Source organism: Pan troglodytes, chromosome 5 (assembly GCF_028858775.2).
Source record: "Pan troglodytes isolate AG18354 chromosome 5, NHGRI_mPanTro3-v2.0_pri, whole genome shotgun sequence".
Classification (NCBI taxonomy): domain Eukaryota; kingdom Metazoa; phylum Chordata; class Mammalia; order Primates; family Hominidae; genus Pan; species Pan troglodytes.
In genome coordinates, this window is record NC_072403.2 from 21,253,911 (window position 1) to 21,278,203 (window position 24,293).

The 24,293-nt window shown below is 42.9% G+C and overlaps 1 protein-coding gene and 1 non-coding gene across 7 annotated transcripts in view; both read left to right on the forward strand.

The window, feature by feature from the left end:
* Window positions 1-24,293, forward strand: part of JARID2 (jumonji and AT-rich interaction domain containing 2) — a 275,051-nt gene that overhangs the window by 46,892 nt on the left and 203,866 nt on the right. The gene's annotated exons all lie outside the window — the stretch shown is intronic.
* Window positions 22,742-22,848, forward strand: LOC112209571 (U6 spliceosomal RNA). The gene has a single exon (XR_002944409.1). It is a non-coding gene; the product is annotated as a U6 spliceosomal RNA (small nuclear RNA).

Sequence of the window (24,293 nt, forward strand, 5' to 3'; positions counted from 1 at the left end):
ACGCCTGCCACCTCGCCCGGCTAATTTTTTTTTTTGTATTTTTAGTAGAGACGGGGTTTCACTGTGTTAGCCAGGATGGTTTCGATCTCCTGACCTCGTGATCCGCCCGCCTCAGCCTCCCAAAGAGCTGGGATTACAGGCGTGAGACACCGCGCCCAGCCGAGGCTTTTTATTTGATTTCTGTGTCCTTTTTTTCCATAATAATTTTAACAGGTATGTAATTTTCTATACAGTGAATGTACAACTGCAGTTTTCTTTAACTGTTACACAACGTTTAAAGATTTGTGTTTTCTTAGGATGGATTATCAAATATGGAATCTCTGGGTAAATGGAAATAGACATCTTAAAGTCTTCTGCTGTATTTTGACAAATGATTTGCCAGAAATGTAACACTCCTGAGTCCCGGTGAGGCCCAGAGAGCACCCCAGGGCCCACTGTAACATTTAAATATTAAAAATGGAACCAGAGCTAATTTTAGTTTAAGAAAGTTTAAGTTGTAATATTATGTATTTGTTTATGTTTTGAGACGAGTCTCACTCTGTCACCCAGGCTGGAGTGCAGTAGCACAATCTTGGCTCACTGCAACCTTTGCTTCCCGGGGTTAAGTGATCCGTCCACTTCAGCATCCTGAGTGGCTGGAACCATTGGTGTGCGCCACCATTCCCAGCTAATTTTATTTTATTTTTTGTAGACACGAGATCTTCCTATGTTGTCTAATCTGGTATTGAACTCTTGGCCTCAGGCGATCCTCCTGCCTCCACCTTCCAAATTGCTGAGATTACAAGAGGCATGAGCCACCATGCCCAGCCTAAGTTGTAATATTTTTTTAGTTTGAACTAAAGGCAGGACACCTTTAGAAAGACTTATGTGTAAACGCAACTATAAAAAGTTTTACAGGGCACCAGTGCCTGCTTGGGAAGTTGATCTTTGTCTGTCTCTTCTCTGTGTGAGTAAAGCATTGTTTGATCCAATGCTTGACTTTGCCATGTTCCTATGTGACGCTTATGCCAAGTTGCAGTAGTCAGGACTTCTACTTCCAATAATAGGCAGCACCTGCCACTTACAGTATGGTCAGTGAACTGAGGGATTTGCACAGGCCCTTATTAGCCTGGCGTGGTGGTGGGCACCTGTAATCCCAGCTATTGGGGAGGCTGAGGCAGGAGAATAGCTTGAATCCAGGAAGTGGAGCTTGCGGTGAGCTGAGATGGTGCCACTGCCCTCCAGCCTGGGTGATAGAGCAAGATTCCATCTCAACAAAAACCCAAAAAACCTGCTAGCTCTTTGAAGGGACAGATGAAGGAATTAGTGGGCAGAATTTTTGAACAGATGTTGTAAATGTTTGTGACAAGGCCTTGTTAAATGTATTTCTATTTATTTAGTAAACACTGAGTTCTTAGAATTTTTCAGAAGGTTGTTCCTAGCCAGGGAGACAGGTATACAAACTGATCATTGGTATTAGGCAGTGTCATGCAGGCAGACTTGACCTCTCTTGACCTCCTAAGAATGGTCCTTGAGACTGGATGCTTCCTTACCAGAAGATGAAGAGTCCTCACAGCCTGTGCTGGATTTCTCACTTTCTGTGGGAATGTGTCTCCCTGTTTCAGAATCAATTTGTGCTCTTTTGTTGTTCTGCTTAAGTGGGTGTGTCATAGCATCTGGCCAACTCCTCTGCTATATTTGTCCTCTGAACACAAAAGGGTTGCATGTAGGCCAGTGGCCTGGCATTGGCTGCCAGGAGGGACCTGCTGGTCACAGGGCACCGATGCCTGCTCCGGAAGTTGATCTTTCTCTATCTCTTTTCTGTGTGAGTAAAGCATTGTTTGATCCAGTGTTTGACATTGCCATTTTCCTTTGTGACTCCTATGCCAAGTTGCAGTAGTCAGGACTTCTACTTCCAATAATAGGCAACAGCTGCCCCTTATAGTATGGTCAGTGAAGTGAGGGACTTGCACAGACCCTATGAAAGCTTCCAGGAAAAGGAAGGCCAACCACTTTAGGTTAGGTGCACCCCAGAGGGAAGGGAGTGCCCTTTTTTTCTTTTTTGAGATGGAGTCTCGCTCTGTTGCCAGGCTGGCTGGAGTGCAATGGTGTGATCTTGGCTCACTGCAGCCTCCACCTCCCGGGTTCAAGCGATTCTTCTGCCTCAGCCTCCCGAGCAGCTGGGACTATAGGTGCGTGCCAGCACACCCGGCTAATTTTTTGTATTTTTAGTAGAGATAGGGTTTCACCGTGTTAGCCAGGATGGTCTCGCTCTCCTGACCTCATGATCCGCCCACCTTGGCCTCCCAAAGTGCTGGGATTCAGGCATGAGCCACCGCAGTGCCTTTTAAAGGATGAGAAGAAATTAGGTAACAGGTCACAAGGTTAGAGAAGCAGAGTGAAAACCTGCTTACCCTGGCAAGTGAGCAGGAGTGAAAGTGCAGGGCCCAGTGCAGTGTTGTGTGTGCGTGTGCATCACATACAGGTTTGCTGGAGTGGGGAGGTTGATGCAGGACGTGGAAGGGAGATGAGGCTGGAGAGGTAGAACTTGCTCTGTCGGGAGTCAAGAACCAATGAATTGTAGAACCAATACATTGTACACTTAAAGCTGGGGTGGCGCGTATCCCTGATGTCATGTGACTTCAGTGTGAGGGCCTCAACCCAAGTTTTGCATATAGTGAGTGATACAAGGGAAGGACTTTGTCTCCTGGAAGATATCTGGGAGCTTGGGACAGAGCAGGCATCCTGGAGCAGAAGCTGTTTTAGGAAGAGAGTGTAATGAATTTTTCTTTTTTGGTGGATTAATAATTTCTTGAAAAAGGAAACCTATAAATCCAAATTCAAGAATTTAGATAACCTGAGAGCGATTAGAAACTGCCTAGCAAGGTCTTTGCCTGGTATAGAACCATCTTATTACTTCATGCAGACCATTTGTGTGACCAGATGTGTCATTTCTTTTTTTTTCTTTCTTTTTTTTTTTTTTTGTGACGGAGTCTTGCTCTGTCGCCCAGGCTGGAGTGCAGTGACGCCATCTCGGCTCACTGCAAGCTCCGCTTCCCGGGTTCACGCCATTCTCTTGCCTCAGCCTCCCGAGTAGCTGGGACTACAGGCGCCCGCCAACACACCCGGCTAATTTTTTGTATTTTTAGTAGAGACGGGATTTCACCGTGTTAGCCAGGATGGTCTTGATCTCCTGACCTCGTGATCTGCCTGCCTCAGCCTCTGAAAGTGCTGGGATTACAGGCGTGAGCCACTGCTCCTGTCATTTCTAATAGTAATGAAGTTAATTTATATAGGTAATAAGATTTGTAGAGTAAAGCATTTTAGGGCCATTTCAACGGAAAACAATGGTTCAGCATTGGCATAGGTGCTCCGTGATGTAATGGAAAGAATACTGCATTTATTGTTGGAAGTCTTGATTGGAAGGAGATTGCTGTATGATGAAGACTGGTTTCAGAAATATATGTTTCAATACTGAATAGGCCCTTTGCCACTTAGGGTTATTTATTTATTAATCTTTGAGACGGAGTCTCGCTCTGTCACCTAAGCTGCAGTAGAGTGGCACAACCTCGGTTTACTGCAACCTCTGCCTCCTGAGTTCAAGTGATTCTTCTGCCTCAGCCTTCTGAGTAGCTGGGACTACAGGTGTGCGCCACCATGCACAGCTAATTTTTGTATTTTAGTAGAGACGGGGCATCACCATATTGGCCAGGCTGGTCTTGAACTCCTGACCTCATGATCCGCCCTCCTTGGCCTCCCAACATGTGGGGATTACAGGCCTGAGCCACTGCACCTGGCAGGGTTTTATACTTAAAAACCATTTTATACCTCACGCACAGAGAAGGACCAAGGACTACACCTGTCCAGCCATTTCGTAAGGCTAGACTCTCGTGCACAAAAGTATTTCGGTAATTTTTTCAACCTCCTTTATTTTCTGATCTTGCTTCTTCTCAACCCAGAAAAGATGTTTCCTTTTAACTTTTAAATAGTCAAAATCAAACACCAGTGCCTTGGTCAGCAACATTTTTTACTTCTTTGAAGTAAATGCTATTTTTTTTTTATTCTTGGCATAATTCCTAGCCTAAGTTGCTGCACTTGGGCATTTGTAGCATGCATTCTAATAGAATCATTTTGGGAGTATTTGAACGTTGTGCCAGAGAAGACTGCGGCAGCAAATCAATATAACACGATATTCTCTGCATCTCTCAGAGCTCCTGGTGGCATTTATCTTCCTTCATACTTTTTTATTTATTCTTACTTAGTTTGTGGTTATGTTTTACGAGTGGTTTTTTAATGAAAAGTTGCAAAACCTAGTACAAAGATTTTCCCAAATGTTAACCATAGCATATTGGTGTGACAGTATTCTCTCTCCCTTATCCCTCCCCATCATCCTCCCCGCAACACATAGTTTTTATAATTCTGAACCATTTGAGAATATGTTGCAAATATAATATCCCCTTGTCGCCAAATACTTCAGTGTCTATTTCCTAAAATTAAGGCTATTTTGTTCCCAAGCCATAGTTAACAATGAGGACACTAATACTGGGAGGCCTTAAAGCTGCTACCCGTGTCCCTGTAACATGTCCCCATCGTCCTCTGAGCTCTTACTTCCTGACAGACACATTAAGGTGTTGTAGGCTCAGCTTGGGTGTTCCCAGCCCGCTGTCTTGATCACTTTATGGTTTTTGATGCTGTTGTAAAGGTTTTGTTTCTTAAATTTCATTTTCCATTTTGGTTTCCACTGCAGTATTCATAGCACCTCAGGGCTGGCCCTGTGGCCTTATCTTGGCTTCCTGCTTACATCCTGTGACTGTCTCCATCCTCAGAGTGTCCCCTCCTAGTTTGAGTAACTGCAGTGAATCTGAGAAGTCCTGCAGTCTTTCCAGTCTGTCCTTGTCATCTAAAACATCTCCATAGGTGTCGTGACAACCAGATGTTTGTAGGTATTTCTTTTTAGTTGTCATTCATTGACTGCTTATCTGGTTATTATTATTTTTTAAATTATAATTTTTTTGAGAAGGAGTCTCACTCTGTTGCCCAGGCTGGAGTGCAGTGGTGTGATCTTGGCTCACTGCAACCACCGCCTCCTGGGTTCGAGCAGTTCTCTGCCTCAGCCTCCCGAGTAGCTGGGATTATAGGCGCCGCCACCACGCCTGGCTAGTTTTTGTATTTTTTTGTAGAGACAGGGTTTTATTGTTTTGGCCAGGCTAGTCTTGAACTCCTGACCTCATGATCTACCCACCTCGGCCTGGGATTACAGGCATGAGCCACCGCCCGTCCTGGTTATGTTTTTAAGTCAGGGTCCTTTCCCAGACCTCCACATACAGCACTCTTTTTTTTTTTTTTTTAAACTAAAAGTGTTTTGTGTATGGATGGGATCTCGCTGTGTTACCCAGGCTAGTCTTGAACTCCTGGCCTCAAGCAGTCCTCCTGCCTCAGCCTCCCAAAGCACTGGGATTTACAGGCATGAGCCACCGTGCTTGGCCAGCAACTAGCTTGTTAAGGATGTTTGGCCCCTACTCAGTGGGGTTGGTAAGCTCACCTCATCCTTTCCTTTACAGGATCTGTGGCAAATCCTAGCCCCTTTGAATCCTTTTCAGACTTCGTTTCACACAACACTCCTGTCAGAGTTAGCAGGAGAGTGGAAACAAGTACTAGATTATTTAGTAGACCCTAGATTTTCTCTACAAATGTAAAATGTTATTTTTACTGTTGAAAATCAGCATATGTGTAGTACAGAAAATTTAGGAAGTGGAAAAAGAAAAAAAAAAGACTGGGAAACTACAACATTCTTAATGCCCTCTTATATTTATTCAATGAAATCTATGCACAAGTAGATCTAAGACAATTGAGTCAGATTTAAAATGTAGTATGTTTTCCTTTCCTCTTCTTAGTAGCTCTTTAGCAGAAACATAGTAGCCAAGACATTTTAGGGAGCTTACCCAACTTTTTCTTGATATGTAGCAATAGAAAATGGTGTAATCAGAATGCAGTCAAAATTGCATTTAAATTGTAGTTTCAGTCATTTCTTTTTATTTGATTAATTTGCTTTATTAAGTATCTTCTGGATTCCGCTCTCCTATGCTTGCAAAATAGTAAAAAGAGAACAAATTAGAAAGAAAAGAAAATATTTTCACGAGAAATGACTGCTAGTTTTCATTAGCAGTTGTTAGTGCAATGACAGTTCTGATAAGGTTCCCAAGAGCTCTCATTACTACAGTGAGAACTCAGAATTCCATGGGTATCTTTTCGGGCTCGGTGGTTCACGCCTGTAATCCCAGCACTTTGGGAGGCAGAGGCGGATGGATTATCTGAGGTCAGGAGACCAGCCTGGCCAACATGGTGAAACCCCGCCTCTAGGAAAAATACAAAAATTAGCTGGGTGTGGTGGTGCATGCCTCTAGTCCCAGCTACCCGGGAGGCTGAGGCAGGAGAATTGCTTGAACCCAGGAGGCAGAGGTTGCAGTGAGCCGAGATCATGCCACTGCATTCCAGCCTGGGCAACAGAGTGAGACTCCATCTCAAAAAAAAAAAAGAAAAAGAAAAAATTTCCTTGAGTTTCTTATGTTTTGTTAACTTTCTGTTATTTGTACGGTTGAAACCTCAGAGGATTAGGATAATTGCCTTTTCCAGTTTCCCTGAGCTGCTGAAAATAAACTTTCATATTTTTACTCTCCATACTCAGTATAGTTTACATCTTTAAAAGTGAACATTTATACATGTATTACTTACAAAAACACTCCCTTCTCTCAGTAAAGACCCAAATCAATCCACTAGCAAAATAGAACAAGAGAAGTTAGTGCTGGCTATCCTTAAATGTGTTCTGAGAATGATTTTATTTGCGGGGGTGGGGGGCCGGTGGAGCAGAGAGGATGCTTTGGTGGTGAAATAATTTTGGGGTGCTTGGGTTCTAAGAGGATCATGGTGTACACAAACACATCTGAAGGTAAGAAACCTGGCTATCTGTACCCGACATTTGTCAAACTTCACTGACCCGTGAGCCTTAATTTTGAATACAACCCCTTGGACATAGGGTTCTCTGGAGCCTCCTTTGAGAAGGACCAAAGTCTTGTAAAGAACGTTGAGTGTAGTTTTTGTCCCTGCTGCCACCACCTAATTTGTAAGGATGAGGGCATCAGTAGGTAGCTTGTAATCTTCATTGGGTTCTCAAATTTTAGGTGTCTGTACAACAGAGGTGTGTTTGGTAGAGGAAGGGATGACTGGGATCATGAGTTAAGGTCTTGCATACTGAGGTGGTGGGGCGGTTTCAGAGGGAACCAAAACATTTGTTGAGTCCCAGCTTTTCATCAGGACTCCTGTGCTTTGTGTCAGAAATAGGTGCCATCCCTTTTTCTATAGGAAGGAATTTATAGTTTGGAGAAGGTAGAGTTGGATTTGGAACCTCAGTTGGCCTGCGTTGAGAACTGCTGGTTTCCTGCTCAGTTAGGCCAGTTAGGGGGAAATAAGAAGACTGCCAAAACCTGTGGCTTGTGTCTCAGTTCCCTTTCTCCAGCCACTGCACTAGAGTTTGGGCGCCACACAGATGGTTCGCAGTGGCAGTTCGCAGAGCGGTCCTCATTTGGCCGGAAGCTACTCAGGCAGCCTCTGTTTCCTCACTTCAGCGGGGTGGGCTTGAGTGTGGGTGAAAGAGATAAGATATTTAGCAGTGAGTCATTTTTTTCTGGTAGTTTGACCTGGTTGCTTTGAGGATGATTGCTTCATCCTTTCTCGTACTTTACCCACTGTCCCTTAGGAAAATGGGGGTCCTGTCCGGCCAGTGTTGTTGGTATCTCAGGCCCTGTGGATGTGGGATTCTGCATATCTCTTGAACTGCCTGTTTCCTCCCAACCTCCAAAAGGTTATAATGTCCCCATTCTTCTATGAGTGACCAACATGGAATGCCATGTATGCTCAAAATATGATTTCTCATTGGCCCAGTGTTTGTAAGAAGAAACCTCTGATTTAGGGTGTGCCTCTTTATCTCCTGCATTTGGGGTTGGGATAGGCAGAAATCTGTTGGGAAAATTGTCCGCAGTGGAGGTTGGATGGGTGTTCTGTCCTGTTTTTAATTCTTTGACCACAGGACCTTTTCTCTTGTAAACACTTAAAAACCTCTAAGGCTAATGAGCAAAGCCTGGTGTGACGTATATTTTAAGGAAAGGTGTATAATAATACATGTGTACAAGGAGGGAAGCGGAGAAGGGCCTGGGAGTAGAAGGGATCATTCCCCTGCAATTGGATAAGTGACATTTAAGCTGCATTCCATGTAAGCTTTTGGGCCTGGAAACCTTCCCCTCCCATCTTCCTGAGATACTGTGCTTGTTGTGAGCTCATTCAGAGTAATAAACTGTACCCGTAATTCATGAGCTTGCAAGGCCTTCTTTAACCGCTTGCAGCCAGGAGACTAATGACAACATTTAAAATTACAGATTGCTCATTTTGGAGTCTATCTGTTTCGAGTTATGAATGAAATTTCTTAGCCACTTACTGGACAGTAGAACCTGTTTGCAAAGACCCAGTGTCCTCATGTTGTGTGTGTGTGTGTGTGTGTGTGTGTGTGTGTGTGTGAGAGAGAGAGAGAGAGAGAGAGAGAGAGACAGAGAGGAGGGGTGGAGAAAGGGAGCAAGCAGTCCCCCCTTTTATGTATGATTCTTAGAGGTGTTACAGGATGCAGTAACCATGAGGACTCTGGTGTTGCACAGAAGTTGAATTCTTACTTGGAAAGTTTAGGTCTGGGACGGAAGGGTGACAGAAAAAGGTTAAGGTTACCCACACTCTATCAGTGGTAGTTATCAATGAGTGACTGTTGGTAGACAGCAAGCAAATGATACTGGGGTAAGAAGGTTCTGGATATGAAAGAACTAGGTAAGATTGCAAATGTAGTCTCTCTATAAACCAGATACTCAAAAGCAAATGTTTAAAGCAGCGTATAAGTAACTGGGTTGTCCATAACTATTTCAGAAATGGCTACAATTACTCAAATCCCAGGTCTTTAAAAATTCCAAAGAAACAGCAAGGGCCACATAAAGAGGAAAATCTGCAAAATGGTAGGGTGGTACCTGAGTTAGCTAATGGGAACTTGAGCTCTTCTTTACTATAAAATTTTTTTCTTTTTTCACAGAGTGCCGAGAGTATTAGCAGACCTTTAATGCATTTGGAAGTGACACCATATTAATCATGTGGATTTCACTTTCTGTCATGAGTTCTATACATTTTGGCTTGAAATCAGTCATCAGTGTGATATTTAGAGGTTTACTACATCTCATTCATACCTTTATTTTTTTTCTAGCCCTCTCACCCGGGTTTCATCTGAGTGACTGGAAGTGGCGTTTATTTATTGACTGTGGAGGTTAACTTACGCTGATGGATGATTGCAGTCCATTTTCCACTAAGCGAGTATTACATGAAATGAGTATTGTTGACCACATTTTATTTTCTCTTGTGGAATTAACTCAATAGTCTGTAAGTCCTTAAAAGTAGTTTTTGTGGGGTAAGTCTCTTCCTTTTCCCATAGTGATTTGATAGGAAGACTGAATGAAAAACAATAGTTGTCTTGTATATTTGAAACGTAAGGAAAATTATGTGGATACTCAAGCATTAAATTCAAATCAGTAAATGGGGCTGCCCTCTTTGGTATGTTGGTAAACATGTTTTATTATTAGCTTGAGAAGGAAATGCCTGGTATAGTGACTAAGATTGTAATAGGGAAAGAGAACTACTTACTTTTCTGGAGCAGTAAAAGTTTTGATTAATATAGATGATCAGTGTTTGTAAATTGTACGTTGGTATGTGTTTTTGGTCATTGGTAACTTAACGGAAAAGTACATGTCAAGAGAAAGAATAGTTTATAGCTCTTTGGACATAGGAGGGAAACGTGATACCTTTTCATCTTTCTGAATGAAAGATGATGATTCCTGATCTCAAGTCTTCATTTTACAGGTATTTTACCACTATTACCAACATGTTACTTGAAGAGTAATGAAGAGGCCGGGTGCAGTGGCTCATGCCTGTAATCCCAGCACTTTGGGAGGCCGAGGTGGGCAGATCACCTAAGGTCAGGAGTTTGAGACCAGCCTGGCCAACGTGGTGAAACCCCATCTCTACTAAAAATACAAAAATTAGTTGGGCATGGTGGCGTGCGCCTGTAATCCCAGCGACTCAGGAGGCTGAGACAGGAGAATCGCCTGAACCTGGGAAGCGGAGTTGCAGTGAGCTGAGATTGCGCCACTGCACTCCATCCTGGGCGACAGAGCGAGACTCTGTCTTGGGGGAAAAAAAAAGAGTAAGGAAGAGAAAGCTTTCCATTGTTGACTTAGTAGTTCAAAGCCTAATGGTGTTTTTGCCTTGATAATCAGGAAGATTTATTCCTATGCTTTATATTGATTGTGGTCACTGTACTTTCTTTTACATGTTTTCTTACTTTGCTAGATTTGTTAATTTTTACGGTGACCCACTTTTAGTTAAGTGAGAATTTCTTTCTAAATCAGGGCTGTCCATTGCCTAGGATAGCCAACCTTAAGGCAAAGGATAACATATAACCTCATTTTGTATCTGTTCATTGTGATCACAGGTTATTTGGTGGTTATTTATTTTTTATTTATTTTTTGAGATGGAGTCTTGCTATGTCACCCAGGCTGGAGTGCAATGGCGTGATCTTGGCTCACTGCAACCTCTGCCTCCTGGGTTCAAGCGATTCTTCTGCCGCAGCCTCCCAAGCAGCTGGGATTATAGGCACCTGCCACCATGCCCAGCTAATTTTTGTATTTTTTAGTAGAGACTGGGTTTCAGGTTGGTTTCGAACTCCTGACCTCAGGTGATCCACCCACCTCGGCCTCCCAAAGTGCTGGGATTACAGGCATCAGCGACTGCACCTGGCCCAGGCGGTTATTTTTCAAAGTGAGCAATGGTTATTAAGTTAAATGACACAGGATTTTGAGTAAATTCGAAGTTATGCCAGGAATTATAATCCTAATTGATAATTTATAAAGGTAGCCTACAGAATTTTAGGTCTTACTGTGACAAACTAGTAGCAACTGGTTCCTCGACCAGCTTTCTGGTGGAATGTGTGATGATGATGTAAGGCATTCATCCTATAGGCAGCACACTTCGAACTTGAACATTCATAGGCATCACCTGGGGATCTTGTTGAAATGTTGCACATTCTGGGGTTCATTCTGTTTCAGGCAGGGCCTGAGGGTGTGCCTTTCAAATAAGCTCCCAAGTATGCCACTGCTTTGCCTTGAGTAGCAAGGCTATGGGCAGTAATCCTGCACGGGCAGTGTGGCTGGCCAGAGGCTCATTGCCTCTCATGCAAAGCCACTTAACTCCTGGCCTTCCCTCTTTGGGGGGTGCTTTTTAAGCCTTAGGGCTTCTTTAAAGTCCAACATTTTTGTTCGTAGGCTTTCTGTACATTTATTGGAAGCACTGTTTAATATGCTTCTCACCTCTTTGCCCAGCCAAATAATACCCAATGTGAGAAGAGTTGCTCCTCCTTTGTTATTATTTCAACAATGTGATTAAACAATTTGGGAATGCTTTGAATACTGACCTCCGCTCCCAAGGAAAAAACCCAAACTCAATCACCATTAAACAAAACAAGCTTGTTGAACAAGGAAATAGAAGTTTTCAACAATTTGACAGTGGTATTTCAGGTGCAGAGGTTACTGTTTGTATTATTAGTGTAAGGTGCCTTCTTTTTAGTTCACCTGGGCGAATCCTGGCTGCAAGTTTAATAATCGGTAATCTTGAAACCAGCATTAAACCCAGGGCATAATTTAGTGGTTGAGAGCACTGGGTTGAGACCTCAACAACAGTGATAATTCGTTTAAGCTGTGTGACTCTAGGCACGTTGCTTATGTTCTCTGGGCCTCCGTTTCTTCAGCCGAGAGATAATCACAGTCTCAACCTTGGTCTGGCTTGCTGTGGGGATTAAAGGAGGTAATAAATGTCAACTGCTGTAAACAGTCCTAGAGTAAGTGCAGGTGATAGTGGCTACTCCCGCTAATAACCAGCCTTGATAACCAGCTGAGGGCGCAGGGCTCAGGAGCCTCAGGATCAGCTGCCCATCTCGCTGCGCAGCCTCAGTTGTTCCAGCCTCCTTTTGCTCCTGTTCATCCCTCCTGGAGCTGGTGGTAGAGAATGGACATAATTTGCTGATCCCCCCCCGCCCACTGTAACTTGGGTAGTTAAACCTGCACTTTGTGGTAAAATCTGGAGAGGTGATAATTTATTCACTTTTTTTAGAGGACTCTAAAGCCAGAGGATTCTAAGCCTCCAGGCCACCTCTCCCAGTCCGTCCAAGTTGCAGACACCAGAGAGCAGCCAGCTCATGGTTACAGTCCTTCTCTGAAGCAGCCAGACAATCATCGGAAGGCCCTTCACAGGATCCCATATCTAGATGAGTGATGCTTTACTTTTGACCTTTGTAGCATGGCCTTTCCCCCTCTAACCCTTTGATCATCTCTTTAAAAAAATCAATCAACAAATATTTATTGAACGTTTCCTTATAGGCTTTAAAATCCACCCGTAGGCTGCTCTGTGACTCTTAAGGATTTCTGCCCTGCATCCAGAGAGAATGCAGTAGCTCTGGCCAATTTACTTAGTATCTGCTTTCTTAGATTATGAGCATTTTCTGTTTTTCCTGGGAGTCCATGGGTGTGTCCAGTGCTGGCAGGGGGCACCATCAGGTTGCAAGGTTGAGGTGGTGCATCTTATCTGCTTGGTGAGGTGCAGGGAGGGGTAGAGCAGCTGTTTCCAGCATGTGTTTCGCTCTCTTTATTGGCCCTTTCAGCTGACTGCTTTTTACAACCAGTTATGATGGAACATTTAAGACTTGTTTTGCGGTCACCACAACCAAGTTTTCTCTTCTCACTGATTGGCAGGAGGGGTGCCCACTGGGAGCCAGCACAAGTCTGGGTTTTTTTGGTTGGACAGGGTTTCTTGCCTGCAGTTTCCAGCTGGTAAATGAGCCTGGGCTTGAGGAAGTTGTCAAAGGCCTTCCATCTTTTAAATGTTGGCCATGTAGCTGGTACTGTTGAAGAAAACGTGAAGAAGGATTTTAAGAAATGGCCATTGAAGATTGATGTTGGCCGGTCATCCTGCACACTGTCCCTCCTTTATGTAGCGTAATGCAGGATTTCTTATTCAGAGAGCAGCTCCGCTGTGGGCCTACCCCAGGAGAAAAGGGTGCAGGGAGAGTGCTGGCACTGGCTGATTCTGTCACTCCACTTTGGAGAGGGGAAAAGCCTCCTGAGCAGCTGAGTGCCTTTGGTTGTTTCCAGTTCTCGCCGCGCTAAATTTCATTCTGCATCCTCCTCCTCTTGCCCTACAACATAGCTTAGCTTAGAGTTAAAATTGGTTTCATTCTTTAGTGCTGTGTTTCTTTCTCTTCTTGTTTGCATTTGTGGATGAGTTTAGATTCAAACTAGAATGTGGTTCTGATGTGTGAGTAAAAGCACCTCATTTTCCCCTAACCACAGCCTCATCACTGGGTACTTGGCAGAAGCAGACACCATTGTTGACTGAAAATAAAGTTCAAGGGGTCTTCAGGGTTCTTGGCCTTGATTCCTCCCCACCCCCATCTCTTTGGAGCACCCCTCCAATATCTAATTGTTAACATTCTGTGTGTGAGAGATGTATTACGTGTTAACTGTTTAAATAAAGTCCTGTGAATTCCTTGGACAGTGTATTATGAATTTACAAGGGAGTTCACTGTATCTTTAGGTATTTGTGTTATATGCATTATCTTACCCGTTAATACATTATTCTGAACTTTTGTAAGGAAAGAGTTTTCTACTATTCATCTGTGGTTTTGGTTACAGTTTTTAAAGTGCAGAGACAAATTCCAGTTCCATTTCTGGTGGCCCACTTGTGGGACCAAATCTGTCTTTCTAAACGTCAGATTTTTAGAAGCTCTACCAGCAATCCTCGAGGCTTACAGTTTTCCCGGGTTTCTGTTGGCAAGTAACTTCAACTTTTCGTACTTTGAGATCACAAGTGGCAGACACTCTTAAGTGCTTCACAGTTAGGTTGTTAAGATTTGAGGGGGACAATCTCCTTTGGTGTCGAGTTCATCATCCACAGCAGTAGAAACAACAAAAACTCAAGAATTCCTTCCCCCTGCAGTGAGCCAGCCAGCCTCTTTTCTCATTAACAACATAGTCATATTTCTTTTTTCTTTTTTTTTTTTTTTTTTTTGAGACGGATTTTTGCTCTTGTTGCCCAGGGTGGAGTGCAATGGCACCATCTCAGCTCACTGCAACCTCTGCCTCCCGGGTTCAAGTGATTCTCCTGCCTCAGCCTCCCGAGTAGCTGGGATTACAAGCGCCTGCCACACGCCCAGCAAATTTTTGTATTTTTAGTTAGTAGAGACAGGGTCTCACCATGTTGGCCAGGCTGGTCTTGAACTCCTGACCTCAGGTGATCCACCCGCCTCGGCCTCCCAAAGTACTGGGATTACAGGCGTGTGTCACCGTGCCCGGCCCAACATAGTCATATTTCGTAAGGATCATACTGTTTATTTAGTCCACATTCTGGGGAAAGGGGAAAAATACCGTCTTCCTTAAACTTAATTTTTAGGTACTTAAAAATTTTTTTTGACTTTTGTTAAAACCTAGGAATAAAACACAAGGGACAAGTGGAGTGAAGGAAAATGGAAGGTGGGGAAATAGGCAGCTTATTTTTTTTCCTGACCTTACCCATTGTACTTTGAAGTTAATATATATATTTTATATTAATTATATTATTATATATAATCAATTATATTAATGTATATTATATATATATTTTTAACATTAAAAAAATTTAGACTGGGCGTGGTGGCTCATGCCTGTAATCCCAGCACTTTGGGAGGCCGAGCTAGGCGGATCACAAGGTCAGGAGTTTGAAACCATCCTGGCCAACACAGTGAAACCCGTCTCTACTAAAGGTACACAAAAAATGAGCTGGGCGTGGTGGCAGGCACCTGTAGTCCCAGCTACTCAGGAGGCTGAGGCAGGAGAATCGCCTGAACCCCGGAGGTGGAGGTTGCAGTGAGCCGAGATAGTTCCACTGCACTCCAGTCTGGGCTACAGAGTGAGACTCTGTCTCAAAGAAGAAGAAAACATTTTTTCCTGTTGCCCAGACTGGAGTGCAGTGGCACTCACTGCAGCCTCTGCCCTCCCCCAGATTCAGGTGATTCTCCTGCCTCAGCCTCCCTAGGAGCTGGGATCACAGGCATATGGCACCATTTTCGGCTAAGTTTTGTATTTTTAGTAGAGATGGGGTTTTGCCATGTTGCCCAGGCTGGTCTCAGACGACATCAGGTGATCTTCCTGCCTGTGACTCCCAAAGTTCTGGGATTACAGGCGTGATCCCAGTTTTGTTTTTAGTACATTGCAATTAATGTTTACATTCAAACTTTAAAATTCCTTGGAGCTTTGTTTTCGAGATGGGGTTGTGGTTCTTCTCCCCCACCAGAAAATGTGATTTAGCTGCCTCATTTTTGGTATTTTTCTTTTCTGATGACTTAACCTCTATTGAAAACTTTGTAGTTTGTGGGGAGAAATTTTGTATGTTTCTGTACTTCAGCTACTAGGTTCTCCCTTTAATTATGTGATTAGTTTAATTTCAGATTTATTACTAGGAGCTCATGAGAAATATGTTCATTGCCCAAATTTGCTAGGAAAGCAGAGCCTAGTTTCATCTAATTTGCAGAGTTCATTCTCATGCATAATTCATCGGTCCAAGAAATACAGACTCCCAGCCAGCGTAGCTTAAAACTTAATTATTTTCTCAGGAGCTAGTCAGGTGTCAACTAAAACAAGCACTTGATAAGCTATAGACCCTGACATGGTTTTGTTCTGCTCAAAACTTTCGAGTTTCCATTCTAATCTTGATGCACAGAATGGTTGGTAACGGTTCTTCCTCCTTAAATTTTTCTGGTTTTCTGAAAGGGTGCAGGGAATACCCTCACCCCTTAGCAGCTTCTAGTCCTCTTCCTTAATCCTTTACCTGTTTTCTCATTATTATACTAGTGAATTTTGTTTAATTCCTTTGTGCTGGTTTGGAACAAGTGCCATGTTAAATATCATTTCTGTGATGGAGTGCATTCTAGGTTTTAAACTGCAGGTTTATAAATGAACTTTTAGAAGGTGGGCGATTTGAAAGTGATTCTGTGTGGAAATAGAAGCCAGAGGGGCCAGATTCAAAGGCCATCTGGATCTGGAGCCTCATTTATTGTCACCAAGAACTGGATGTTCGTGCTGTTTGTCATTTCCCTCAACTCAGCCTCTCTAAAGATAATGGCTTTTCACAGAAGCCTAAATGTAATGCTTTCTTCATTCCCTTACTTCCCTTTAAAATCTTGCATATAAACATTGATGGAAATCCAGAAAGAGAGAGTCCTGTTTTCTCCCCTGTGGTTAAATAGTGACGGTTGATCTACTGAATACCTTCCTTCCTTAAAAACAACGAGATTAGGTAATTACAGCAAATGTGGTCATTAGCCTCATCTGCTCTTATTATCTTATTATGTATTTGTTACTGTGAGAGCCAAAAGATGTGAGGATAAGCCAGACTCTCCCTACTTTGAAAAGATAGGAATTGTAAAAACACGTGGTCACTAATGGAATCTACAGTTTGATCCACCATGACTTTTGCTTACTGGTGAAATTGGTTTTCTTATATTTTGTCAACAGTAAATAGGCTATGTGCTTGGATAATAGTTAGGCTAATATAGGAAAATTTAATCATGGCTTTTCTCAAGTTTAATTTGAAAGAGTGCAGTGGGGAAGTCCCCTGCAGGGTGGAAATCGTAGTAGTTGAACATGAGTGACCTTTTTGGTTGACTGACTGCCCTTCCTGTGAAGCTGGCCCAATATCTTTCCCCTGTCAGGATTACTTCCTGTCTCAGCCTGAATAGTTTAAGTAGCTGCAAGATTGATGTTGGATATCTCTGGGAAAATTCCATTCTCTTGAATTTAGCTAACAGAGTACCTCTTTCATTTCTTTCATTGTGTTCCATTTTTGACCTCGGAAGGAACTAAACATTATTTCTCATCCAACAGACTCATTGTTCGTCATCTTTGGGCTTAAAAATCCTGTGTTCCCTCAGTCATTTCTTTTATGAAGGTTTCAGGTGCCTCATTATTCTCTATGTGGAGACTGTGTTAGTGTCTTTAAAAATCGACATTCCATGTTTTAAGCATCTAGTATACATTATAAGTAGTGTGATATTTTGCATCCATTTCACTCAGCCACCCTGCTAGGAATTTGGCCACAAGGATGTGTAGTAAGTATTTTACTGTGTATCCCAGTGAAAAATGGAAACCAATAGGGGATTGGTTAAATTATGGAACATCTGTTCCGTGCAGTCATTAAAATGAAATGGTAGCAAGAATGTTGACTGACATAAAATAAGTGAAAAAAGCAAGTGAGAAAACAGTATTTACAGTTTAATTTTTTTGTCTTATCTTGGAAAATTTAGTAAATATATGTATACATATAATATATAAAGCATATATATATAAACGTGTGTGTGTGTGTGTGTGTATATGTATGCTTTGACAAATGAAGTGGTGGTGTAGGCACAGGTGGGAGGGGCAACTAATCCACACTGAGGGATGACAGAAGACTTGAAGGACAGTGATTAGCCAGGTGAAGATGGGATTGGCCAGTAGTGTGTTCCAAAGTGAAAGTGGAAAGCCCAGAGGTGAGAAGTGGCTTGGAAGAGTTTAGGAAGAGGGATGGATACTCAGGAGATAAGGCTTATCTATATTTTCTCCAGGAAACGTGTATTACTCTGTAATAAACAAAAAAAATGGTACCTAGAAAGCTTCCTCTTCCAAAGAAGAAAGTCAAGGAAGCAGCGGGAAAACAGATTGCTTTGTTGCTTTAAGGCTGTGGATTTTGGACTCTTAATGAGATTAAGGCCAGGGAGGCTTTCCCAGGTTGGTTGGATGGGCTGGGGCTGGGTGTCTCTGGTGAAACAGATGAATTCCAGATAGGTAATTTAATTTCCAGAGGTGCCGCACAAATGCCTTTGCCTCCTGCTACTGGTTAGAGCAAAACAAGCATGTGATTTATGTAAAAATACATGAATATTAGTTTTTATCAAAACCCTGCAGAAGAAAAACAGTAGAAAAAATGATACTTCCTGCCATAGCCTCTTTGTGGAATGAAATTAAGAAAATCAATATTCTTTACAAATGACTAGTCACAGTGGAACTGGTCTGTTGAACCTACCCTTTGTAGATAGCATTAATAGATCACCCTCTCCCACATTACTCCAACCATAACAGAAATAGTGATTTACATAGGAAAATGCGAGCTGAATTAAACAAGGATGGCCCTGAATTCTACTGTAGGGATTCTTAAGATGGCACAAGCTAGGCTGTGAATGCCTTGGCCTCCCCTCTTCTCCCCTGTTTCTGGGTCATGCTCCCCTCTGGATTTCTTGCTGGGTAGTTCTGGAGGGAAGGGGATGCCCTTCTACGTAAGCATCTGCAGGTGCAGAGATGGGATGGGCCTAAGTGTTCTGAGATCTTCCAGGAAATGGGATTTCAATCTCCAGAATTCCCATCCCCCCTTGGCTCTTTGGTGGCCCAGTTCTGGAAGTTGAGATTTAGACCAAGATTATTGTCTTAAAATAAATCTTGGATGTGACTCCTGCCAGGATGACTTGTAAATAATTTCGTGCCAGAAACCGAGCTGACTTTGGTTTGTGGGCTGGAGGTGGCTGATTCCAACTCTGGGAATTCATTCTAATTTTTGGTGCCCTGTTCACTCTGAGTTGTCTTCTCACGGCTGCCTGCCCAGTCCCTTTGTGGGAATGGGAACCCTCATAGAGTGAATATGAGGACTTCACATCCTTTGGGATGCGGATATTTTAGTTCCAGGGCTAACATGGCACGTTTGCAGTGAGATAGTTGCTATAATAATTCTCTAATAAGCTGTTGCTCTCAGAGACCCTTCCGCGTGGCATATCAATGGGGCTTGTGACAGTAGGAGTTGGAATCTTAGCGGATTCATATCACCCTTGCCCCTAATTCAGTAACCCCTAGCAGTGCCCATCAGCAGCCTCACACCACCTTGTACCAGTCTTGGGCATGGTGAGTCTCTCTGGTACACTTTTACATTAGAAAAAGTCTGAAGAGGCTGGGCACGGTGGCTCATGCCTGTAATCCCAAAACTTTGGGAGGTCAAGGCGGGCTGATTACCTGAGGTTGGGAGGTCGAGACTAGCCTGACCGACATGGAGAAACCCCATCTCTACTAAAAATACAAAATTAGCCAGGCATGGTGGCACATGTCTGTAATCCCAGCTACATGGGAAGGCTGAGGCAGGAGAACCTGGGAGGCGGAGTTTGCGGTGAGCCGAGATCGCGCCATTGTACTCCAGTCTGGGCAACAAGAGCAAAACTCCGTCTCAAGAAAGAAAGAAAAAGAAAAAGTCTGAAGACTTGTGAGCAAGCCTTTTCTCCCCCATAGGTAAATATTCGATCTGCCTTTCTGCACAACACAAAAGCAAATTCCTTAACACAAGCCACAGATGGCACTCTGATTCGGCTTGCAAAAAAGGTAACTGGTTTTTTTTTTTTTCTTTTTTCTTTTAATATTTTCCTTAAAAAATATTTTTCCTCTTAATACGCTAAGCCCCAAAAGGGAGTTTGTATTGTAAAATATTCTTTAATAAGTCACTTTTAACCACATGAAACTGGGGGAAATTTTCCACATTTGGACCAGGTCCCTGGATTGTATTGCCAGAGGTGTGGCTTTTGGCATTAACTTTTATTTAATTTGGATGGCTGCTTTCTAGAGAAATCAATTTAACCTAAAAAATTGTCATAGCTCATTCTACATATGCACCCCTACTGTTCTAGATTTAAAAAACAAAAACAAAAGCCTTCTGAGTCAGTTTTGATTTTGAGACGGAGTCTTGCCCTGTCACCCAGGCTGGAGTGCAGTGGTGCGATCTTGGCTCACTGCAGCCTTCACCTCCCAGGTTCAAGCAGTTCCCTTCCTCAGCCTCCCGATTAGCTGGGATTACAGGCGTTCACCACCATGCCTGGCTAATTTTTGTATTTTTAGTGGAGACAGGGTTTCACTATCTTGGCCAGGCTGGGCTCGAACTCCTGACCTCGTGATCCACCCGCCTCGGCCTCCCAAAGTGCTGGGAATACAGGCGTGAGCCACTATGCCCGGCCTCAGTTTGGATTTTTAAAAAACCAATCTTATTGAAGTAAAATTTACACATGCAGCCATTTCAGGTGTACACTGTGATAACTTATGACAACTGCACACATCTGGGTATTACCATCCCATCAATATATGCACCTCCTGTCACCCGAGAAAGCTCCCTTGTGCTCCTGTCCTGTGCCTCCATGCCAGCGCCGACCTGCCTTCTTGCACTGTAGATTAGCGTTGCCTGTTGTAAATGCCATATAGATGGAAGCACTTTTGTGTCTACATCCCTTCACTTTGCTTTGAGATTCATCCAGGCTGTGTGTATGGTTTGTTCCTTCCTGTTATGGTTCAGTAGTCTCCTCTCTTTCTGTCTTTCTGTGTTCTTCCTGTAACTCACTCATTGTCTGTGTTTCTTTTTTTCCCTGTAAGCCTGGCCTGGTCCTTTCGTTATTCCCTGTAGTCTTTTTCTCAAGTGGGCATTAAAGCAACCTTATCTTTCACACACACTGAAAGAACCTAGTAACTGAGAGATGATCCAGCCAGATTCTGCCCTTACCTTTACCCCTCACCACCCCACTAGGGGACAAAACAAGCAAATATACTGACTGACCCAAGCCTTGTTGTTCCGACGAAACACTGGAGTTCAGCATCTTTCCCGCAAACCGAGCTGCAGCCTCCAGTTTCAGAATAGTGCCTTCCATAAAATCTGTGGGAGTTTTCCGTTTATGTTGCTTGTTTTTAAACAATCTTCTTGGAAAAGAATTCAGTGCTGTTAATGGATTGCCGTCGCAGCTTTTTTGTACATTACAGAGTTAGGCAGTGGACACCTGTCCTCTGCTTCCTGATCTCCTTTTGATGGTTAGGGAGAATCTGTTGACTTAGAATAGCAAGGAGCCATGGCACCCCAAGGAAACAGGAAAAATCTCAGTTTTCATGGATGAGAAAGTCCCATTCTATTGTCTGTGTGTGCCTGAGTGTGTACACTGTAACATCTCATTTTTAGTTGTATGAAGAAAGCGCTGTGGCTGAGAACCAGTGTTTGGAGATTGGGGTAGGGTAGCCTGGGTTCATAGTCACTACATATCCCAGCTCCCCAAGCCCTAGGAGGTACTGCACAAGCAGTACAGACAGGGTCTTGCATTTGTGCCTCTTCACTGGTGACTTCCCATTTTGAAGAGTGCCAGCTTTTCTGGGAAGTCTGCTGCCAACACTGAGCCGAGCCAGGGTTGCTCTTCACATCTAAGCAGGCTGTTGGTGCCGCGGCAGCATGCTGTCCTTGAGAGCACTGTGGAATTTGCAGTGTGCCGTGCAGATTCAGAAATGGTGTATGTTTCTTGTGGCATTAGTGTTTTGACTTGCAAATCTGGAAAAGAACAGGAAGTCTTGGTGGAAACACTCTCTGGCTGATGTGTAGAAACCTGTGGAGTTAACTGCATTTTAAGCACCAATTATTAGAAAATGAATTTCTTCTTACTTGGAGAGATTTCTTTCAGATCTTAAATACATTTGTCATCTAAACCTCTTCTCCTAGGAGCAGATGATCCCTGCCTTGGGCCTAGGAGAGTAGACATTGGTAATTACCTTTGGCCTGTCTCTCCCCAAATATCCTTATACCCTCTACTGGCCCATGGCTGTCCAGAAGCCCTCATGGAGGTGCTGCTTTTGTTTTTATCTCTTCATTTGGGGAGAGGATACTGCATCTGGACCCAAGGCCCAAGGTGTCCTGATGTTGAGTCCTTCCAATTCTGGGTAGCCATGAACAGTGATGCTGTTCATAGATAAGGTCAAAGGGACGGGCTTAAGGTTAAGCTCAGTTAGTGGATGGCAGAGGCTGTATTCAAATTAATCTTGATCCACTCTGCAGGTTGCTGTGGCTCCTGTTTCCCCCACTCCTGTGCTCTCCTGCTGTGATTCTGTCAAATTACCCATTTATTTATAACATTTGCCACTACTTCAAATACTTTATTTATGTGGTTTTGGCTTTCTCTGCTAGAATATAAAGTAATACAATAATTTAAAAAAATGAAGAGCAAGACTCTTTTTGTTCTTGAGGTGAATCTTCTTGCTTATAAATTTACCCCAAGCACCTGGAACAGTGCCTGGCATGTGGTACTTAAGTATTTGTTAAAATAATGAATAATAAGTAAACGGCATTTTGAAATTTGCTGTCATTCAAATTACGATTTGTGGTGTTAGAGTTCTGATAGGCAGGGCTTAGTTTTAATAAATGACATTGGGAGCTAGTTATAAATCATACATTAGACATAGTTTAATCAGTTTGGTGCTTGTGTATAGAAGCGGACAGAACCCTGGAGATCCAGTTGAGGCCTCTTCAGTGAGAGGAGAGAGGAAACTTGCATTGGAACAGTGTCACAGACAGTCCATGGTACATAGATGCCAGAGGTAGACACTGTAGGTTAGGGAAGGTTTGGGGACTGTGAAATGAATGGGCAGCAATAATTAGTGAATTATTATAAATTGCCTTTATTACTGTTGGTTTCCCGACTACTTCAGTAAAACCAAAAAATACGCACATACTTAGCCTGGTGTGTTTAGTCGGGGTTGCCGTTATAGAAAAGCCTTTCAGAAGAAACAGAAGAGTGATCCTTTCAGCAGCACATATACTAAAATTGGAATGATACAGAGAAGATTAGCATGGCCTGTATGCAAGTATGACACAGAAATTTGTGAAGCATTCCATATTTTTATGTATTGGAAAATCAGGTTTGGATTATGCAGTTTCTAAAATCAAAGAATATTTCATCCTCAGCAATATGTTTTGAATAGTATTTTGCCTTAGAAATAATTTTTACGTACTAAATAATACATATATTAATGAAGAACACAAGGAAATGGAAGAGCAACGTGCTTGTCCAAAAATTCTCCATGTGTATAAGTGAATTGATTCTGCCAGAAAGAAGAGTTTAGACATGTTTTTATTGCAAACAACTTCCTTCAGATGCCAGGTAGTAGACAATCTACAGGACTAGGGAGGATGAGAGATGTCCCTTTAGAATGGTGTTTGAACCCATGATGGATTAATTAGCAAGGTTGATGCCCATCTATACCAGCTGGCTTTCCAAGATTTATGTGACCCATTGCTTTGTCTTGGAGAACTGCAGTCTCTCTCATATAGCTTTGATCTTTACTGTGGGAATCATAGTGCAGTCAGTACACCATAGGGTCAAGTGCTCAGTCTGCCATTTTAACACAGAAAACTTACATATTTAGAAGTAGTCACGTAACTAGAGTGTGACTGGACTACCTGAATAATTGAGATGAGATATGGTCAAAAAAGTGAGATATCTTCATCTGCTTCAGGTCGCTTTTAGGCTGCAAATCCCTAGAAGTTGTGGTTGTCCCGAAGTTACCAAAATAAATGAGTGGTGTTTCGCCTAATTCTGTTTTTTCAAGTTCTGTTAAAATTGTTAGCAGAACTGGGAAAGTGCGTTAATGAAGCAAGCAAGTCCTGTAGTGTGTGCTAACTGGGCCCAGTGTGCCATCCATACGTTTAGTATGTTCATTAGTGATTTCAGACATGAGTTTCTCAGGGCTCCCAAATTTATGGAAGAAGTAAGTGATGACTTCCAAATTCTTTGTCTTCAGATTGATTTAAAGTGACTGAGGGCATAAGCTGGAACCAAGATTAGAAAGAACACAGTTTACACGAGTCCTGCTTCCTTTTTTTTTTCATCCCATGAATGTTATCTTCAGTATTTTCTCAACTAATACGAAAAGTACCACTGAAGTGGGGTCTGCTGGCTTGAAAACATGTGTGAAATACAGATTCTATGGGTTTTTTTTGACATGGAGTCTCACTCTTGCCAAGGCTGGAGTGCAGTGGCACGATCTCTGCTCACTGCAACCTCCGTCTGCCTTCCGGGTTCAAGCGATTTTCCTGCCTCAGCCTCCCTAGTAGCTGGGACTACAGGCACATGTATTTTTAGTAGAGACAGGTTTTTATGAACTCCTGAACTCAAGTGGTCTGCCCATCTCGGCCACCCAAAGTGTTGGGATTACAGACATGAGCCACCATACCTGGCCAGATTCTATGCTTCTTTCTCAGATTTAGTTGCTACCCTACAGAGGTGGCCAGTTAGGAGTGTTTCATAATGAAGATTATGTCTTTAATCATTGTGAGGTTTGTTGCTG